This window comes from Rhincodon typus, chromosome 2 (assembly GCF_021869965.1).
Source record: "Rhincodon typus isolate 14 chromosome 2, sRhiTyp1.1, whole genome shotgun sequence".
NCBI lineage: Eukaryota > Metazoa > Chordata > Chondrichthyes > Orectolobiformes > Rhincodontidae > Rhincodon > Rhincodon typus.
In genome coordinates this window covers 126,856,155-126,875,214 of record NC_063333.1, presented here as the reverse complement: position 1 = coordinate 126,875,214, position 19,060 = coordinate 126,856,155, and the positions used below count along the sequence as shown (strand labels likewise).

The window sequence follows — 19,060 nt, the reverse complement described above, 5'->3', positions numbered from 1 at the left end:
GTGAAGGTGGGTGTTAAATGGTGGCCCAACTAGCAATGGTACAAAATATTCTAGTTTCTACTACATGTAATTGTTGAAAACTGCTTTGTTTCATCTACCTTTTTTGTAAACTTGCACTGTTGACAGTGCAAAACAATGCCCTTTGTCTGAGGTGGCAGGATGACGTGAGCCATCAGAAGAATGCCAATACATTTTTGTGCATGCTAATTTAAAAAGAAGACACGATCGATACAGCATTGGCTTTCAGAGAAATGAGGAAAGAATTGATCATCACAGTTGAAAAAGGTTTAAGATCTCCTGAAATATAAATGGTACTTCCAAATGTGACCAGTGAAGCAAAAAGGAATCAATGCCCAGCTTGTTCTCACACAGTCTGAAAACAACCACCTTCTTCTACCTGTCAATATGATTCCAGATTTGGCTTCTTATCCATGTTAATTTCCAACCAATGCTTAATATAAGGATCCGGAGAATATAAGTTCACCTTTCATTTGGGTTGCCAACTCTGGCATTTCTGTCACATAACCTTCCACCCTCAAACCAGTTAAGCCACCATTTTTTTGTCACATTTTTATAACTGATGAATAAAAATTAACTTTTTCTTTTAAAAATTACCTGTGGTTTATCCATGAGTCACTCTGGAAGTTTATTCTTTACTTCCTGTAAAACCCTACTTCCATCAAGTGCGGTCTTCTTGAATTGCATGATAACAGGGAGTGTGGCAGTACGCATCCAAAGGTGCTAGCTTTATACACAAGCCTTTAACCAAGTTAGCTGCAGTTTGTGAAGGGAGAACAAAACAGAATAACTGCCTATCTAATCATACTGTATGCTATGTATATAACCATTGTTTTCAGGACTATTCCCATTTTCAACCAGCAATCGTCCATGCACTCTTCCACTAGGGGTCACTGGAGAGCTCTCAGATGCAGGGTCTTTGGCCAATTTACCCCACAATGACGGTTAATTATGGCACCAACCAGAAACAATTAAGCTCCACAGACTGGCAATGAAGCTGAAGTTATGTATCGGATCTGTATTGCCTCGACCAATTGCATGATGGAACAAAAACAGAAGTGGTTGGAAAAAGACCTGCTGAACTTTTTCCAGTTTTTTTTTTGATTTACAGCATCCGCAGTTCTTTCGTTTTTGCCAATTGAATGATAACTGTGCACAGTTAATAGAGAAGATCACTTTATCAAGTCACTTTATCAAAACAATATTTAGAATCAGATGTACAAAGCATTGCAATAGTCACATGCTTGCTGTGAGATTTGCACATTAAGTTCAACACTCTTGCTTGCCCAACTGACAGCTCCTCTTCTCTAATTCATCAGAACGTGTCCTACATAGGATCTCAAATAGATGTTGTTTCAAGGGAACATGCTTGCATTCATTTGTGTACTAACACGCAAAAGTCAGTGTTTTCACACCATAAGTACATCAGTCTAGAAGGGCTGAGGTGGGTGGCACAGTGCACAGTGGGGTTGACAAAAGATTTGGACTGTTTTCTCTGTCTAAAGTCCTACAACAAACCCAAGTTATCATTTCACTGTTATGGTATTGCTATGTAGGAGTACAGCTTTCAGCACCTCTTTTTAGCTGACAACTCCTTCAGTCATTTATTTGCTTCCTCTCTTGTGACCCAAAATGGCTCAGAACTGGAAATATAGTTTTATCAATTACATCGAGAGGAAAATCAGCACGATGCAAATTAAGGTATGGGTTAGCATCAGCTGACAGCCATTTTTATGTAATAAATGCAGAACAGAGTCTAGCAGTAATTCTCTTCTGCTTCTCCCAGGCAACCAGCTATATTGGATGTCATCAGCCAAGTTGTCGTTCAAATTGAGAAAATTCAAAAAGTTGAGAGGACATGTTAGCCACGGTCATCGCTGAATGGGTAAACACAGGAAGCATCCAGTTGTGGTGGCTATGCTAACGGTACGTTCCATCACAGAATCAATTTCATTCAGGTTACTTTGGAAAAGTTGGTATCATCGAAAGAAGAATCAGTTGTTTTGTCTGAATATAAATCTGGATAAGCAGCGGATGCTGGTCTCTGAACAGCCCAATTAAACTATGCCAAAAAACCTGAAGGGTCAGTACCTATTACTGATGTTGTACATGCCAGTTGCTATAAAGTTCTGCACAAAGAAAGACTGCCCAAGCAACCAATCATTGTCAAGGCAAAGTTCTTCAGCTGGAAAGCTAAAGAGAAAAATCAAGGAAGTTGGTGGAGCCTGAGTTTTAATGGCATAAGTGTTACTATTGGGTGTACTAATAAAATACTATTACTTTTTTAAAAAATTGAATAGCTAACCATTTGTTGTTAGTATAAATTATAAAGATACATAGACTATTTCTAGCTGAGTAAGCAATTGTTTGTATCTCTTTAATGTGTGTTCTCCTGTCAATAAGCCTTGTTGGAAAGTCCTGACATCTTCAGATATCATATGTTAGTTTCCCAATTTCAAGTTCCATATTAAGATATACAAGACAACCGGTTCTGTCATTTGCAAGTTTTGATAGAGAGCAGTGGAGAGATGGTGCTTTGTATTTTAGAAATAAATGACTTTGTTAAACTGTTCACTGCAGTATAGTGAGCAAACCCTACTATCGATGATGGAGGCTGTGTCTACATTCAAAGCTTAGTTCCAGTGACTAAGCATGGTATTTTTAGCTGGTGTGTACTCTACTGTACATTGGTATATCCATGTATAATTTCAGAGTCTTGTGTTTGGCAAGTGTCTATTGGCATCACAATGGATCATTGGTCTGAGAAATGAGTTTAGGACTGTAAATAAGTGAATAATTCTGTCAGAAAATAATGTAATATATATATTTATACATAATAGTATGAGTAATTTCAGACATGACATTAGTGCTGCATGCTTCGAAGAACAACTGACCATAGTTTCGCTTCACTGGGGCTTCCCTCATTTTATATTTGGGTGTGTTACAGATTAGTTGGTAAGGAATTGATTGCTATCCTTTGCTAACAACACCATTACACTTGTTTCATGAGATGAGCAGGATGGTGGAGGATGAACTAGATGATACTTGATCTGATTTGTCTTGCAAATGCTACGTGTCTGTGAGGTCATCAACTTAAGTCTGCAAACTAACACAGAATAAGCAACGGGCGAGTAACTATCAATTCTCAGTGCTGTTGTACAGAGTTCTGGAACTTCTCTCCCAACCCCCTCACTTTGTAAACACTCAAATAAAATAACACACCTTTAAAGTGGCCTAGAACTGGAAGAAAATTAATTGGCAGGAAGAATGAGGGAAAAAAGAACACTGAAAGGAGAAAGAAAACATTACAATGAATATTAATGCTGAAAATAATGAGTATGAATCCATAATTGCTTATTAATTAATCCACTCCCAGTTTAAAATAATGAAGCAAGCATTTACTTTTGCTCTTAGTTGCAAATGGAGCAAAGGGGAAAACATAAACAAATAGCTGACAATGATCAAAAGTGTAATTGCTTAGTAACAATGCAACTAAAAGCAATGCAGCAAAAGGGTTTCTACTGAGCAATACATTTTCAAAGCTTTACAATAATGACCCACAGTTGGCAGCAGGAAAATGGAAAATGATGATCAAACAAACGAGTAACCTCTTGGCTTGGTTTCCCAAGATGATTCTCGAGAGAGAACTCAAATCTCAACACTAATTGGAAAGTGAGATCATGGCCATATTTGATACTTTTATGTGCAGCCCACTAGCTGATGCATTGTTCTCTTGATCTAGTTTAAAACTAGCTGCATGACAGTGATTGTGAATGGGATGATTCCAAACTGCAATGTCAAACCAAAGCAGCCTCTGTCATACAAAGAAGCTGAAAACCGCTTTAATGATATTTCACAAAATTTCTTCCAAAGCAATCAGGAACTTTTTTTTAATAAACAGCATTTACTCGGGGGGAGAAACGGCAACTGCAAGATACCATTAAAACAAATGGAAAATGTTTTACCCTAGAGTCAGCTTAATCGAACTTTATTCTAATTGCAAGTAAAACTTCAATTCTTTCAAAGTTGCCCACTTTATTTTGATTTTCTCATCCATTTTCTAATGATGGATTTTCACAAGAGTTTAGAATCGGTCGCCAACAGTTGCAATTTCAAAATGCTGTTAAAACAGATGGGGCTGAATTTTCCCAGCACGGCACTGGGCTAACTTGCATGGGAAGCTAAGGAGGATATTGGGCAGTGGTGGGAGGAATGTAAATATAAATTTCCTAGCTGATTCCTGCTAGATGTCATTTTGACTACTGCAGAAAACGTGGTGGGTCTTTGACCATACACATGTTCAGAATGACATGAAGTTCAGCTATTTAAATATCTGTCTCAATTTTGAATTTTCCCAGGTCTGAAATCTTCAGCAAGGTGAATAGATTCTTGAAGCCTGTGTACAAGGTATCAGGTCAGTCAGATTGTAGATCTAGGGAAGATCCTGCTGAACAATCAGGAACCTTTTGACAGTTAACTTTAATGGGTATTGCCAACTTCAAATGTCCTACGTAGATGCTTTATGACAAGCTATAGATACTTGTAATGCAGTGATTTATTACATGGCTATATCATTGAAAGGTAAGCAGCAAATAAATTGATCAGCATTGTGCAAGTGTTTAGGTGCTTCAAAGTGCTATCCAAACAATTGCTTGAATGTACCAAAGTTGAACGTTGCTGAAAATAAACAGAAAGTTGAAGCTTTTTGTCCTGCACACATCAGGACTGATGCACAAAAAAAACAAACTTGTAAAACTAACACAGGCTTTGAAGAGGATGCTGTTTGAATTGACCATGGTTAGCATGGAGGTGAAGTAGGGACAGTTAACTTTCAAATCTAGCTTAAAAAGTTCAGACCAGGCAGATAGACTGTAATTGGTCAGAGTATTGCCATGAATAATGCAGCAGGGATTGTCGGTCTCATTGATTGTTTGTTCAATGAAAAATTTACAATATATGCATGAAGTACTTTTGCCTACATAGAACAGGATCCAATATATGAAACTGATAGAATGTGCAAATGTGAGCCTAACTAATAATCAAATTGGTTTCAGGTGTCATTCCAAGCACAATCAAATTGACTTAATGAATGTTCTAAATAGCACAATCACATTTAATGTTGGACATCTTGTTCTGAGGCTTGCAAGCATAGGCTGGTTGATCATGATTAAACATGCTGCCACCTTAAAACAGTCAAAGTGATGTGTTGTTTGATATGGTTCTCAATCGATGGATGTACTTTCACCATTGGATAAAGGGATCTTGTGCATTCAAAATTGTGAATTGGGTATTATTGTGACATAGGATCACAGAGCTTTGATTTTTCAAAAACATTTTTCCAGTTCCATAAAGGCATAAGGAACTATTATATTCAACACTATAGGGTCTGTTATACAGGTGGACAATGCAATTTCATTATGAATACTTGGCGAAGTTCCAAACTACACAAATGTATTTATCTCAGCATGGATAGTTTATTACAGCTGTCAACAGGACTATGAAATTTTGATTGACGATCTTATAACAGTTTAATTGGATTACATGTCTTTGAAGGGATTTTCAAATTAATGCTTTCTTATTTTAACAGATTTATGAGTACTTTCAATGACTAATGTTAATTTTCAAGTGGAATTTGAAGTGCTTTGTGTTTGATACTAATTCTATGAGTTCTTAAGTGGAGCATTATTTTCAAGTATACTTTGAATGGATCACAGCAGGTCAGGCAGCATCCATGCCTGTTGGAGGAAAGAGCAAAACAATGGATATGGCCTGACCCACTGTGATTTCCAGCATTTTTTTGTTTTTAGTCCAGAAACCAATTACCATGTCAATAGCTCAATTAACTTTAAAGTGAAGACTTCAAACCTTCACTGAGATTTGAGTATCTGTAAGGTTGTAGTTGATGGGAAAAGGGTTAAATCTTTATTTTTGATATTTGTAATAAAATGGTTTCAAATATCCTCATATAGTTTGTGGTGTTTTCCTTTTGGTATAATAAAACTTTTATGTTCTTTATTAAAAGTACATTTGCAGTCTCTTGTGAATATGTTCTGTATAATGTAGACAAATAGCAACTATAAACTTACGGTCTATCAAGCTAAGTTTTACTATGGGACCTGACTAATTCAGTTTTACCATCAGCTGGGATCATAACACAGTGTACTGAATTTTACAGGAAATTGGCGACATGTCAATTTTCACGGATTTCGCAAAAATTTTCACCCAATGAGTCCTCCTGAGATTTTTCACTCTACCTTCCTAAACTCACCTCATTACCTGTGGACCAGGCCACCGTGATGTCCCAATTTGCCACATCCTCACTTCAGCTGCAGGTGGAAGTACTTGCCACCGCCAGGAGCATGGAACTGTTCGTGCTGACACCATACTTAAACCAAAGTTATACACCTGGTCAAACACTGCCAGCGAGGAGCTGCCATGTACAGTTCCTGTCATTTGCCAAATCAAGGGAAATTGGCACCCTGCTTCGCTGATAGGAACCCAGACACCATCATGGAAGGGGTGGTGGTGCAGTAGAGGGCTGTCCTCTTCCCACAGGACTGGCAGAGGTGAATACCACTCACAGATCCTGCCAACTTGCTCTGAGGTTGGCACCCTTTGTCAGTATGATAGCCATGGTTAGGAGTAACCCTTGAAACTCAGGAAGGAGATCTATGATGGTCTCCACTCCACCAGGGTAACTGCCATTTTCTCTCTGCTACCTAACAGTTATTCTATTTCTGTAACTACACCTACCTCTGACCAAGGTTCATGGTTGATCACTCTCACTATTGCATGAAACATCTTCACTCACTTGCTCTCACCCACACAATGCCTCTACACTACTAACTCTGCATGACCTCTGCACTGCCTACACACCAGTAAGATTCTCATTTTTGTCATTCAGCACCAGGTTAGAAAATGGGACTTCTTGCTCTTGCCATCGAGAATCATCTGACTGCCAATCTCACAGGACTTTGCCAACTTTCTTACCAAAGTCCATGTTGTTCAGGGGCTGGGAAAATTCCACCTTTCATGGCCTCAGGATATCACAGTCAAATACGTAATTTCCTGAAGTCTAGCCACTGTTGTAATGTAGAAATAATGACAGCCAATTTGTATACAGTTCAATCCCATGAAATGTGAAAATGATCAGATAATCTGTTTTTGATAACATTGGTCGAAGGAAGCTTTGGCTAGCAGAGTGGGAAAATTCTCCAGGCTGAAATACTGCCCTGTGATCATAATATCCTCTTGAGAGTGTAGATAGGGCCTCAATTTAATGGCTTCACTTGAATATCAGCATCTCTGACTGTGCAGCACTCCTTTAGAGATGTATGCAATAGAATACCCAGATCATTATCTTACTACACCTTCTTTAATAACAATTTTGGAAGGTTGTAGGAATATTACATATTAATCTTGTCTATGCTACTAACTCTTTTTGGATGCATTCCTGGAGGTTTCATCACATTACTTCAAACCCTGACCTGGCCAAACAGCAATTTCTCCCTGAGTTGCAATATTTATATCATTGATAAACAAAAATATTTAGAGAGAATAAACAAAACCACACTTTTTAATGCCTCTTATGTTTGTTGTTCTCCTGGGTTTCTCGCAGCGCAGTCTAGGAAATTAACCATTAATTCTGCGTGTTTCCACAACAGTCCTAATCACAACATGGGAGTGGGAATATGTCTGCACAATTTCACATTGGGAGCTTTGCCTGCAGTGCAGGTTTCTGAGTTCTTTCTGACATAAAGCTAATCAATCTGAGATACAGACAAAATGGAAAAATGCTTTAGTATTGCTCGAGACTTCCATGTCCTGCCCATGATGTTTGCGAATGGGTTTCAAATCAGAAATAATTAAGCCTTCTTCTGTGATCTCAGTGTCCTTCTGCAAAATACAAGCAGTGTCCGATCAGTGAGTAGACAATGTTCTTTTACCTATGGGACCTGAGTTTGCATGTAGATGCGATAGAAATCTCACCCGGAAAAGGGCTGATCTGGAATTTTTATATGACAGATTTGGAATTTTTTCCCTATGAAGTGTGAAGTGTTATCTCAAAGAACCATACTCCATTAACAAGAACACACCAGTAATTAGACAGCAATACTTTAACCCATCTAGCAGGCTTCTTTTTATTAAAGCTTGTTCCCTTCCACGGATCTTTGCCTTTCCCAGCAATTTTTCATCTCCCACTTTACCTGAAATAGTTGAGTTCGGGAAAACTCTAATGGACTATAGTGCTGATAAATCAAAGCTATTGCAGCAAATCTGAGGAGTAATAATATGTCACGGACTCCTGGTCTCTTCATTGATAGTGCACTGATGAAGCCACATTAAGGACAAGGAAAAGTGATAACTGACAACTGCCAAAAGTGCTGTTGATTATTAGATATCCCAAAATGTTCAAAAGATTTGCATCCTAAGTTCTGGTAATAAACAATGTCCAGAGCTATTAATTATATACCGCAGATGGCGGAGGTAGCATAGTAGTAGAATGCCACAGGGTGGATGTAAATAGCAGCTCAATCTCTCACTGTGAAATTTCCAATTCCTGTCTGCATTAAGATAGAAATTAAGATTTATATTTTTACAGGAGCTTTCAGAAGGTCAGATGTCCTCAAATGCTTTTCAAAATGAATTCTTTTTGAGATTTCTTATTATAATGCTGGAGATATGGCAGTTCATTTTTATACAGCTAATGCTCCTCACAAATGCAACTGGGATAATGACCTTTTTTTTATCATGCTAGGTGAGCTAAATATGTCTTTGTTGTTCTTTGAATAGTGCCATGGTAAGGTGGCACCTTCCAAGCTCACGATCACTAACATACAGAAGGACATGAGCAGCAAATATGTGGGAACACCTGTAAGATCCTCTCCAAGTCATTCACCATCCTGACTTGAATATGTTGTTGTTCCTTCAATGTTACTTTGTCAAAATCCTGGAACTCCCTCATACTTTGTGGGTCTTGCTACACCAAATGGATTGCAGCAGTTCAAGATGGTAGCTCAATACCACTTTCCCAAGGGCAACGAGTGTGAGAACTGTGTCTTTTGTTTTTGTGTCTTTAAAAGCTGGGGACCACAAGGGAAAAGACACTTAAAAGAAAAAAACAGGAATTTATTAGGATGGCTGCATAATTTCACAGCAAGGAATTTGATACCTATTGTGAACTCTGTTTTGCAGTTGTTAGTTCCTGCAATGTGCGATGCACATAAGGAGTTGAGGAGGTGTTAACAAGTGATTGAGGCTAGAACTGGAAACAAGTTACAGAGACACAAACTCATACAAAGAGAAAGACACAGAGGTGTGTGCTGTTGTTCTCCCCAGCAGACTCTGCCTGTTTTCTGCAGTAAAAAAAAATCTCAGTTTAACCTTGAAGAAAACCAGGTCACCTTTCTGGAAGCAGTTGCTGCAAACTGTGACTTTTGAATATTAGATCATAAACATTTTCCAAGAGACTCAGACTCTGTACTTTTCACAAACCAGTGGAAGCTTCCAGAGAAAGACATCAAGGCCTTGGCTAGCCAAAGTAGCCCCATCTCAACCTCGGAATTGGGAAGTAAATGTTACTAAATTGACTTCCCAGTTTTTTTTGGCTTAGCCAATAAACTATTTTCTCAATTTTTCTACCTGTGTGTATGTAAGGGGAAGTTCATATGGGGATTACAGTTTAGTTTGTAGTGTTATATGCCAATTGTTTATATCTGTTTACTTGTAGTCTAATTACTCATCAAAATAATAATTCTGGTCAGTACAGAAATCTGGTTCGTGTGTTCCATTGAATTTGGTCTGAAAGTAAGGTAAATTGGAGCACAGTCCATACTTTTAAAAAATGCTCTATCATAGAAACATAGGAGCGGACTTGATGGGCCAAATGGCCGAATTTCTGCTCCCCCCTATGTCTTGCAGTCTAAATAGTGCAGGAGTAGGCCATTCGGCTGTTCAAGCCTGCACCACCATTCAATATGATCATGGCTGATCATGCAATCTCAGTATCCCACTCTCACTTCCTCTCAGTACCCCTTGATCCCTTTAGCTGCAAGGGCCTTGTTTAGCTCTCTCTTGAATATATCTAACGAACTGGTCCCAACAGCTTTCCATGGTAGAGAATTCCACAGGTTCACAACTCTGAGTGAAGAAATTCTTCCTCATCTCAGCCCTGAATGGCTTACCCCTTATTCTTAGACTGTGACCCCTAGTTCAGCACTTCCCCAACATCAGGAATATTCTTTCTGATCATCTGGTACAACTTCGGGAATAGTGGAGCTTGAGTTATGGCCCGCTATCACAGTGAGTTTAACACTATGGATGGCCCAATATATGTTGGTGCAGTCAGTAATGCCCACACTACATGAACGAATAATTTTAAAAAAGCCTTAGTCTGATGTCACAGCCATAAAAGAAGATCTCAAAGTCTAACATTCCTTGTGTACTACATTGGAATGCCAGCCTGGATTTGTGCTCAAACCTCTGGAATGGGAATTGAACTCACAACTTTCCGATTCATAAACAAGGCCACTACGAACAGGGCCATGACTAAGCAGTAACTCCTTCTCCACTGAGCAGGAGGGAAAAAATTATTGAGTTCAGCAATTGTGGAATGGACAACTCAAGAATAAACTCAAAAAGTTGTTAGCAGAGATAAAGGGATTTAATTCTGGTGAAAAACTGGGCCTCTTTTCATTCAACAGAAGGTCTGCCAGAGAAATCCAAAATTGAGGGTGTTTGAGAAGGTAAAAATAATTAAAGCATTTGGACAATTCATTGAAAAAGTTATTTGTCGATCACTACCTAAAGATGAGGCAAAAAATTGGGAATGTGTTATTTTGTATCTATGTAAATAGTTGTTAGGATCTGGAACTTATCAGACCACTAGTAACTAGGGCTTGCTCTAGCTGAAACAATCCATCCAGTTAACTAAAGGAGTGTAACAAATATTTTTAAAGACTATCTTGAAAGGAAAATTATAATAGGAATGAATGGATGATATTTGCAAAGAGTCAGATGCAAGAAGTAGAAAGCTTTTCTATATTTACGTAACAGAAATTTGGATTCAAGCCAGAACTCAAAATTTTAAATGAACCCAAAAATTGCTGGAAAAAGTCAGCAAATCTGGCAGCAGCTGTGGAGAGATATCAGAGTTAACGTTTCAGGTCCAGTGTCCCACCTTTTATCTTGTTCACCATCATTAATAGATCTGAAGAAGGGTCTTTTGGTATTTTGCTTCATGTCAAAATTTAAAGCTGTTTATGGTCAGATCTAGGTTGGATGTTAGTAGGTTGACCTTTTCTCAAAGAATAGTGGACTTCTCAAATAGGCTGCTGTCTCATACAGAAGGCACTGACTTGCCCAATTTCTTCAAGGGAGAGTAACATCTGTTTCTGGTTGAGGCAGAAATCAACCCCTCTGAATGGTAGATAAATTAGGAAATTCAGGAACTGAATTATCTCTTAGGCTAATGTTGACTAGCAAACTGGATAGGGGAGGAATTTCCCAGACTTCTACCCTACAAATTGGCCAGGGCTCTTAATAGTTCTTTTCCCTATCTGTAAGAGAGTTCATACTGTTTTGAGTGAGGTGGATAGTTACATATTGTGAGACACAAGGCATCACAGTTGTGCTGGGGAGGCTGGATGGACCAGGCAACCTTCACCCATCCTTTATTGTTAATATGCTTGTTTGTAAGTACCCTATATGCATTAAAATTGAGGCATGAAAACCAAACAAATTAAGCTATTTTACTAACTTAAAATTAGTATTCCAATGGAGAGAAAATAACACTCCTGGTCGCTCGGACTGGTTGGACTGAAGGGTCTGTTTCCTTGTTGTATGACTCTTATGATTCTAAGAAAGATTATTAATACATACATTACAATATTAAGAAAATTAAATTAAAACACTGTATCTAACAGTCCAGTAATCACTCAATCTTGGAGATTTCTAAGTAGCGCTCAACAGCAAAAAAAAGCAACATTGATTCAATGAAACAAAGGAATTAAACATTGCCCATGGTAATTTTATACCTGCTTGAAATTTCTTTCTGACTCAAGAACACATTGCCTTGATTTGCAGAATAAAGTGATCTTATTGAAACACAAAAGATCCTGAAGGAACTGGACAAGATAGATACTGAAAAGATGTTTTTCCCTATGAGAAAGACAAGGACTAAGGGAACACAATATAAAGCTCATTTAGGATGGAGACGAATTTGTATTTCAAAGGGCTGTGTATTGACTGGGCTTTCTTTCGCAGAGAGCAATGGAGTGAATATTTTTAGGTTAGTCATTGGCATTGACAGAGTCCTGGTCATTGAACATTTTTAAGAGAGAGGCGGATAGATTCTTGATGAAGAAAAATGTCAAGGTTATTGGGGTAGCTGCAAATGTAGAGTTGAGGTCATAATCAAATCAATTATGATCTAAATGAATAGCAGGGCAGGCTTGAGGGGCCAAATGGCTTCTTCTGCTCCTAAATTGTATAATTAAGCAAATCATCCCATTGTAAACACATTATTTTTACACCTGGAATCTTGTTGTGACGGTTTCCCTCCCTCCCGTTAGTCTTCATCTGGAAGCAGAGCCTAGCTTTATTCTAACCATATGTCAACTACAGGAAACTATGTTGGCAAAGACACAGTTTACTGAATTACTCACAGCTGCTTAGCTCATGTAGTTTGTACTTGGACGATTGGGTGGTTAAAATGTGCAATTCACCACCGCATGGAGTGGTTGAAGTGATAAGCATAGATGCATTAAAGGAAAGAAAAGTATGTGCTAGAAAATGAAAGCTATAAAAAGACATGTTGAGAAGGTGTAATGACGTGAAGAAAGAATTGCACTTACGTAGCACTTCTCCTGACCCATCCCAGGATGTCACCAAGTACTTTAATCCAACTAACAACTCTTGAAGCATAACATAGGAAACAGAGCAGTCAATTTGCATACACCAAGGCACCATAAATATTAGTATGACGATGGCCAGATAATCTGTGTTTTAGCAATACTCATGGTATGGAGGTATCAGTCTGCATCATATTATGGAGTCAAGTCGGCCAAAATAATAATTCCCCCAAAACCCCTTCAACACCAATGAAATTTTAGTCAGCTCCCAAATTAATAGTTCATGAACAATTAGCTTTTTGCCTCTGAGCTCAAGGGGCAACCTGGATGAGCCACTGCCCCAGTGCCCTTGGTATCATCATGCCTTTGGGATAGGAAGAGATATGGTGAAAAGCAAAACTGTATGACTCATCAGCAACTCCAAAAATGTGGGCCACAGATTTTCTAGAAATTGTGTAAATGCAGTCCATCTCTCTGTATGAATTGTTCATTTCCTGGTGCATCTGAGTGTTGATAATACATCTGTCAGTCACAAGGTTACCAGGTCCAAACTCTTGTTGCTTTCCTTCACTGAGTTTTCCTGTTTTATTTTGGCTAAAGCAGTTTGGTTCAACCTCCCATTTATTAGCACATATGTCACCCCAGTGGAATACGTTATTGCAGTCATATCTGTCTACAATGGAATAGGATTCATACATATAGGTGTGGACTTGGCTGAAATGCTGACTGCATTTATCTATTTGTTTTACATGCAGATATCTGTCCTTCTTTGCCAATTTGCCATCTGCTCCTCCATGTGGAGATGCTTTGATAGCTTGTTCACGCCATTTTTGTGCAGCCTTTTTGGCTGGTTTCCTTGAATTTATTGCCACTTTTAATGACAATTCTCTCATCTGTTAAATAACTCTTGTGCATCCAGCTGATGCATGGTCTCTTTGCCATCTAGCCATGGAGTTGTGGATACAACCTTATTTTTAAAACTCAGGTTTTGGGAAGCCACTTTCATGTCCTGCGCATCACTTTGCCTTGAACAAGGTTCGTTTCCGTTCTCGAACGGACAGTCATCTCTGTCATGTACACACGTGAACACATACACACACAATCCAATCAAATTCAATACATTAAGCAGGCATCTCCCATTGATTTCTCTTCCATGCAATCACACATCCTCACCAAATCTGATACATCAGTGGGAGTCTCGCATTGAGTGTGATATTGATCACTTGCCCTCTGCCTCAGGATCCTAAACTTGTGACTGACTGTTCAAGGCAGGAATTTGACAACTACAATTCTGAAGAAGGGTCACTGGACTCGGAACCTTAACTCTGCTTTTTCTCCAAAGATGCTGCTAGACCTGGTGAGTTTGTCCAGCAATTTCTGTTTTTGTTTTACAATTAGTAATGATGGGGACTGCCTGTTCCCGTACTATAAAATAAATTTAGAAGATTAATTTTATTTGGAATGAAATTTATTCACTTAGACTTCTGATACAGCTCACGCTTAAAAAAATTGAGTATGGTGCCATAAGTTGTAATAGATGTGTTAACACAAACTTGAATTGATTAAAATCTTGCTCAAATCATTTCTCCAATTGGCACAGCTTTGAACACCTAAATGAGAAATGACTAGATTTCACAATCCACAAAAAGTACAAAAGTAAATGAGAGGTAGCAGTGGTATATGTCACTGGGCTAATGAGCTAGCGGCCTGCTAATGTTCTTGCGTCACAGGTTCAATTCCCATTGGAGCAGCTAATAAAATGAAACTAAAAAGAATTCATTACCATTGTTATGAAAATCTATTAGGATCATTAATGCTGTTCAGGGAAGAAAATCTGTCATCCTTACATGGTCTGGCCTACATATGACTTTATGTTCATGACCTCTGAAATGGCTGAGCAAGGCACTCAAATTAAGAATATCAGGAATTGACAACAAATGCTAGCCTTGCCAGTGACACCCATATTTAATGACAAAGAAAAAAAGACAATTTAGATTAGAACTTGTGATTTGCCAAGCCATGGGACAGAGTTACTATGATCAAAAATACTTAAGTGAGTTTGTTAGGTGGAGGGACAATGAATGAGGTAGGGCCAGGAGTGTGGCAGGGGAAATCTGCTGTTGAAAAATTGGATTTTGGTCTCTTTTATTCACTATGATGATTGCAACAGCTAAGAGACTGGAGCCTTCAACAAAACTTTGGAACATCAGTGCACTCAGTTCACTATTTGTCTATGCTAAGCATTTCCCATGAGTAGCCCATGTGGTGGTATGGTGGCTCAGTGTTTAGCGCTGCTGCCTCACAGCACCAGGGACCTAGGTTCAATTCCACCCTCAGGTGACTGTCTGTGTGGAGTTTGCATATTCTCCCTATGTCTGTGTGGGTTTGCTCCAGTTTCCTCCCACAGTTCAAAGATATGCAGGCTAGGTGGTTTGGCTATGCTAAATTGCCCATAGTGCCCAGGCATGGTTAGATATGGGAAATGCAGGGTTAGGGGAATGGGTCTGGGTGGGGTGCTCTTCAGAGGGGCTGTGTGGACCTGTTGGGCCGAATGGCCTATTTCCACACTGTAGGGATTCTATGAATCACACTTCCTGCAGGTCACATTTTAGCCAATGATTCACCTGAGTACGATTTTATGTTTGGTTCTCCGCACTCTCAGGAAAAATAGTCGGTTGCAAGTCTGCCTGATGCTAATTAACTGAATTGCAACTGTTGAACACTTCGAGAATGTGACTTCTACTCGTGTCTAACAGGAAGCACCACCCTCAGAACTGCTGGTCAATCTGATGTCCAACAACTTTCTGGGTACAACCGCAACACTTGGAGTGACTGTCACTCTGGGACTGCATGCTAACCAAGGTGGGAAGGGAAAACCTGAGATTCTTGCGATTGGGGCCAGTAAACCTGTTAAAGAGTAAGCCACAGTTTCCCGTCAGGAGCACAAGTGCTGAGAGTTTGATTCAAACTTGGGATCCCCCTCTGCCCACTGCTACAAATATTGCTGTGGGACAGGAAGCGGTCCTTAAAGCCTTACTTGACCCGAGGACTGGTGGCCCACCCAATACCTCCCCTGCTGCATGGTTGTGTTGAGGGTCAGTGGTTAGAAGCTGAAAAAGGTGCCCATGTTTTCTTATGCCAAATTTTCCACACTCCACCCACCCGCCACCCACCTCCGGGAAGAATAAGATTCTGCCCACTAACCCATTCAGCAATACTATTGAATACCTGCGCGATGTGAGAAAGAACAAGCTTCCTTTTATATAGCATCTTTTATCGCCCCGAATACAAACAATTAATTACTTTGATGTGTAGTCACTGTTTTAATGTAGGAAATAAAAGTGCAATGTGGTTAATGATCAGGCAATCTATTTCACTGATGTTGAATGAGGGATAAGCATTGGCGAGGTCACTTCTTCTTTGAAATAGTCCGAAAAGATCTTTGTATCCACCTGAGAGGGAAGTTGGATCCCCAGTTTAATTTCTCAACCAAGAGGGCATGTCTATTAGCAAGCCTTGAGTATTGCACTGATGTGTTAGCTTGGATTTTTGTTCTCATATCCCTGGAGAAGGAGTTAAGCCCATAGTAATCTAATGTGGAAGCAAGGGTGCTACCAGCTGAACTATGGTTACCTCATCAGACACAGAGGACAGATAGTCAATCCATATGATAAGATTCTGCATTAATGAGCTTGCCTAGTTCTGCCACGTGAATTTTTGCAGTGAATCTGCCAACATGGTTGCTGTACTACATTGAAGAAATGGCAAAATGACAATATTTCTGAAAGCTCTTGAGGTAACATTTGATGGCCAGGGACTTTTAATGACGCATGTTTATTATGTTTCACTAATATGTCTCCAAATGTACACTGCATAAAATGGATTCAAGTTCTACAATCTTTTGGAATGGTCGAGAGGCTGCAGTGAGGTCTGAGTCACAGTTACAATACCCTGCAGGAGGAACACAGCAGTTAGTTCTGTACCAAGCCTCCATTGTAAGCTGTGCTTAGTTATAGGTCAATGTGCAGTATAACCCAATGATGAAATTGTCGACATACGATAGGTGCTTTGCTTTGTTTTGTGTCACTGTTATATTTCATTCATGCAAGTAATTTATTTTGATTGCCATCATCCTCACTTTAAAATACAAACACAGACAAGGAACTTGCAGTGACAATGCCTTGCAAGGATTATTCCTCGGATGTTCTTAATACATATTACATTTTGAGAAACATCTCTCTCCAATTCATACCACATCTGAAAGTTAAATCCAGAAAAAGTCATTTTTGTGAAAAACATCCAACTAATACTGATTGATGGCAGTCTTTCCCTTTATCATTTGGAAGCACAATAAAACCGCTAAAATGAATCAAATGTTTTGATTAATTATTTATCAGCTGCAATGCCTCTCTGCTAACACACATCTTGTACTTCCCTAACAGAGGTGACATCTTCCTTTTAATGTATTTTTTTCTCAGAAAGCTCTGCAAAATCAATTAGCTTCCCTACATACCAGCCCTCCACTCCTGTGAACTTATATATAATTGGATATTAAGAAAGGCAAATAGACAAGACTCTGTTTTCAGCTGATCAGGGTTACATACCTGTTTTAAAAGAGTTTAAAAACCTGATTTAAGATGAAAAATTCTATCTTTCAAGATTTCCCACCATCTTACCTCCAGGGAATCACGTCAGCCTAAATAGGTTTTAAATTATAAAATTCTCCATTGATGGAAACTTGAGATTAAAACACTTGGAGATTTTCAGGATAAATCTTTTGTTGCCTCAATCAGAGATATCATACTCTGAACCAAAGTTTGTCCAGTAATCACTTTAATGTCAACATAACCCTGTTAAAATCTCAGCAATCATTTCCTATTGGTTATTGTACCATTCAAAACCTTTCACTATTTCCCAGAAGAGAGAGATTTTGTTTTTTAAGAAAGAGCATCATCAAGTATCTGACTATTCAATGGGCTCAAAAAGATATTACGCTATACTTCATGCTGCTTGAGGAAGAAATTGATCTATTATTAAACTGTTGCTGGATTGCTTCAAAAATGCTTCATAGCCCATTAGAGATGTTGCTAGTTTCTGGGGCTTTGCTGTACACAAATTGGATGATTCATATCCTCCATTATATTGGACTCGTTAACAAAATTAAAACTATGTCAGAAGGGTAGCCTGGCTACAAAATTGGCTAAGGGACAGAAAACAGACAGTGATCATGAACAGTTGGTTTTCAAGAGCAAGAAAGCATACTCTGGTGTTCCCAGGAGGTATGCTTTGGGCCTTCTACTCTTCAATATATACTAATGCCATGGAATTGGATATCCAGGCCATAATTTCACAATTAGCTGATGACAAAATGTAGGAATGCAGTAAACACTGAAGGCGATATTAACAGACTTTAGAAGGGCATGTGATAGCCTGGTTAAACAGGCAGACACAGGTTGGGTGACATTTAATGCAGAGAAGTGCAATGTTTAGTCAGGAAAATGAGACGAGGCCATGTGAACTACATGATATAATTATAAGGACCGGTTCAGGGACAGAAATCTGAGGGGAGAGGGTGAGGTGGGAATGTACACAAATCTTTGAAGGTGGCAGGACAAGTTGCAAATCTGTTAATAACGCATATAGGAACTTTGACTTGAATAGAAAACTAGAGTCCAAAAACTACTCAGTTATGCAAAGTCTTTATAAAAGATAGGTTATGCTGGAATATTGGGTAGTATGTAGTCATCCTGGTGTGGGTCCTAATGGTGCATCCATTGTCGGCGGGGGGTGGAAATCACCTACTTGTGATGGGCATTGCTGGATGGAGCAACGGCCCTCAGCCTATTACGTTACCGGGTGAACAGGATGTTACCGAAACAGCGAACCTGCTGTTGACTGATGCAATTGGAGGTCCAGGTGCCAATGAGAAAAAGTGCTCACACTTGCAGAGGAAGAGTTAGTAGGCTGAGTCAGACCACCCTTGGAGAACACATGTCAGGGTTTTATTCCCTGTTGAACTTCTGGAGGAAGAATTGGCCTCATCCATTCGGTGTCCATGGAGCTTCAGGCAAAGGAGGAACTGCACAGGAGAACAATGGATCTGGGGCCAACCAAACAGCAGCCAGAAGACCAACTAGGGGTGCAACGTGAGACAGGGCCAGATGCTGAGGGCAAATATAAATGAGCGTACC

The 19,060-nt window shown here is 39.2% G+C and overlaps 1 pseudogene; it reads left to right on the top strand.

The window, feature by feature from the left end:
- Positions 1–1,821: 1,821 nt before the first annotated feature.
- Positions 1,822–2,262, top strand: LOC109929835 (annotated as a pseudogene).
- The last annotated feature ends 16,798 nt before the right edge of the window (positions 2,263–19,060 follow it).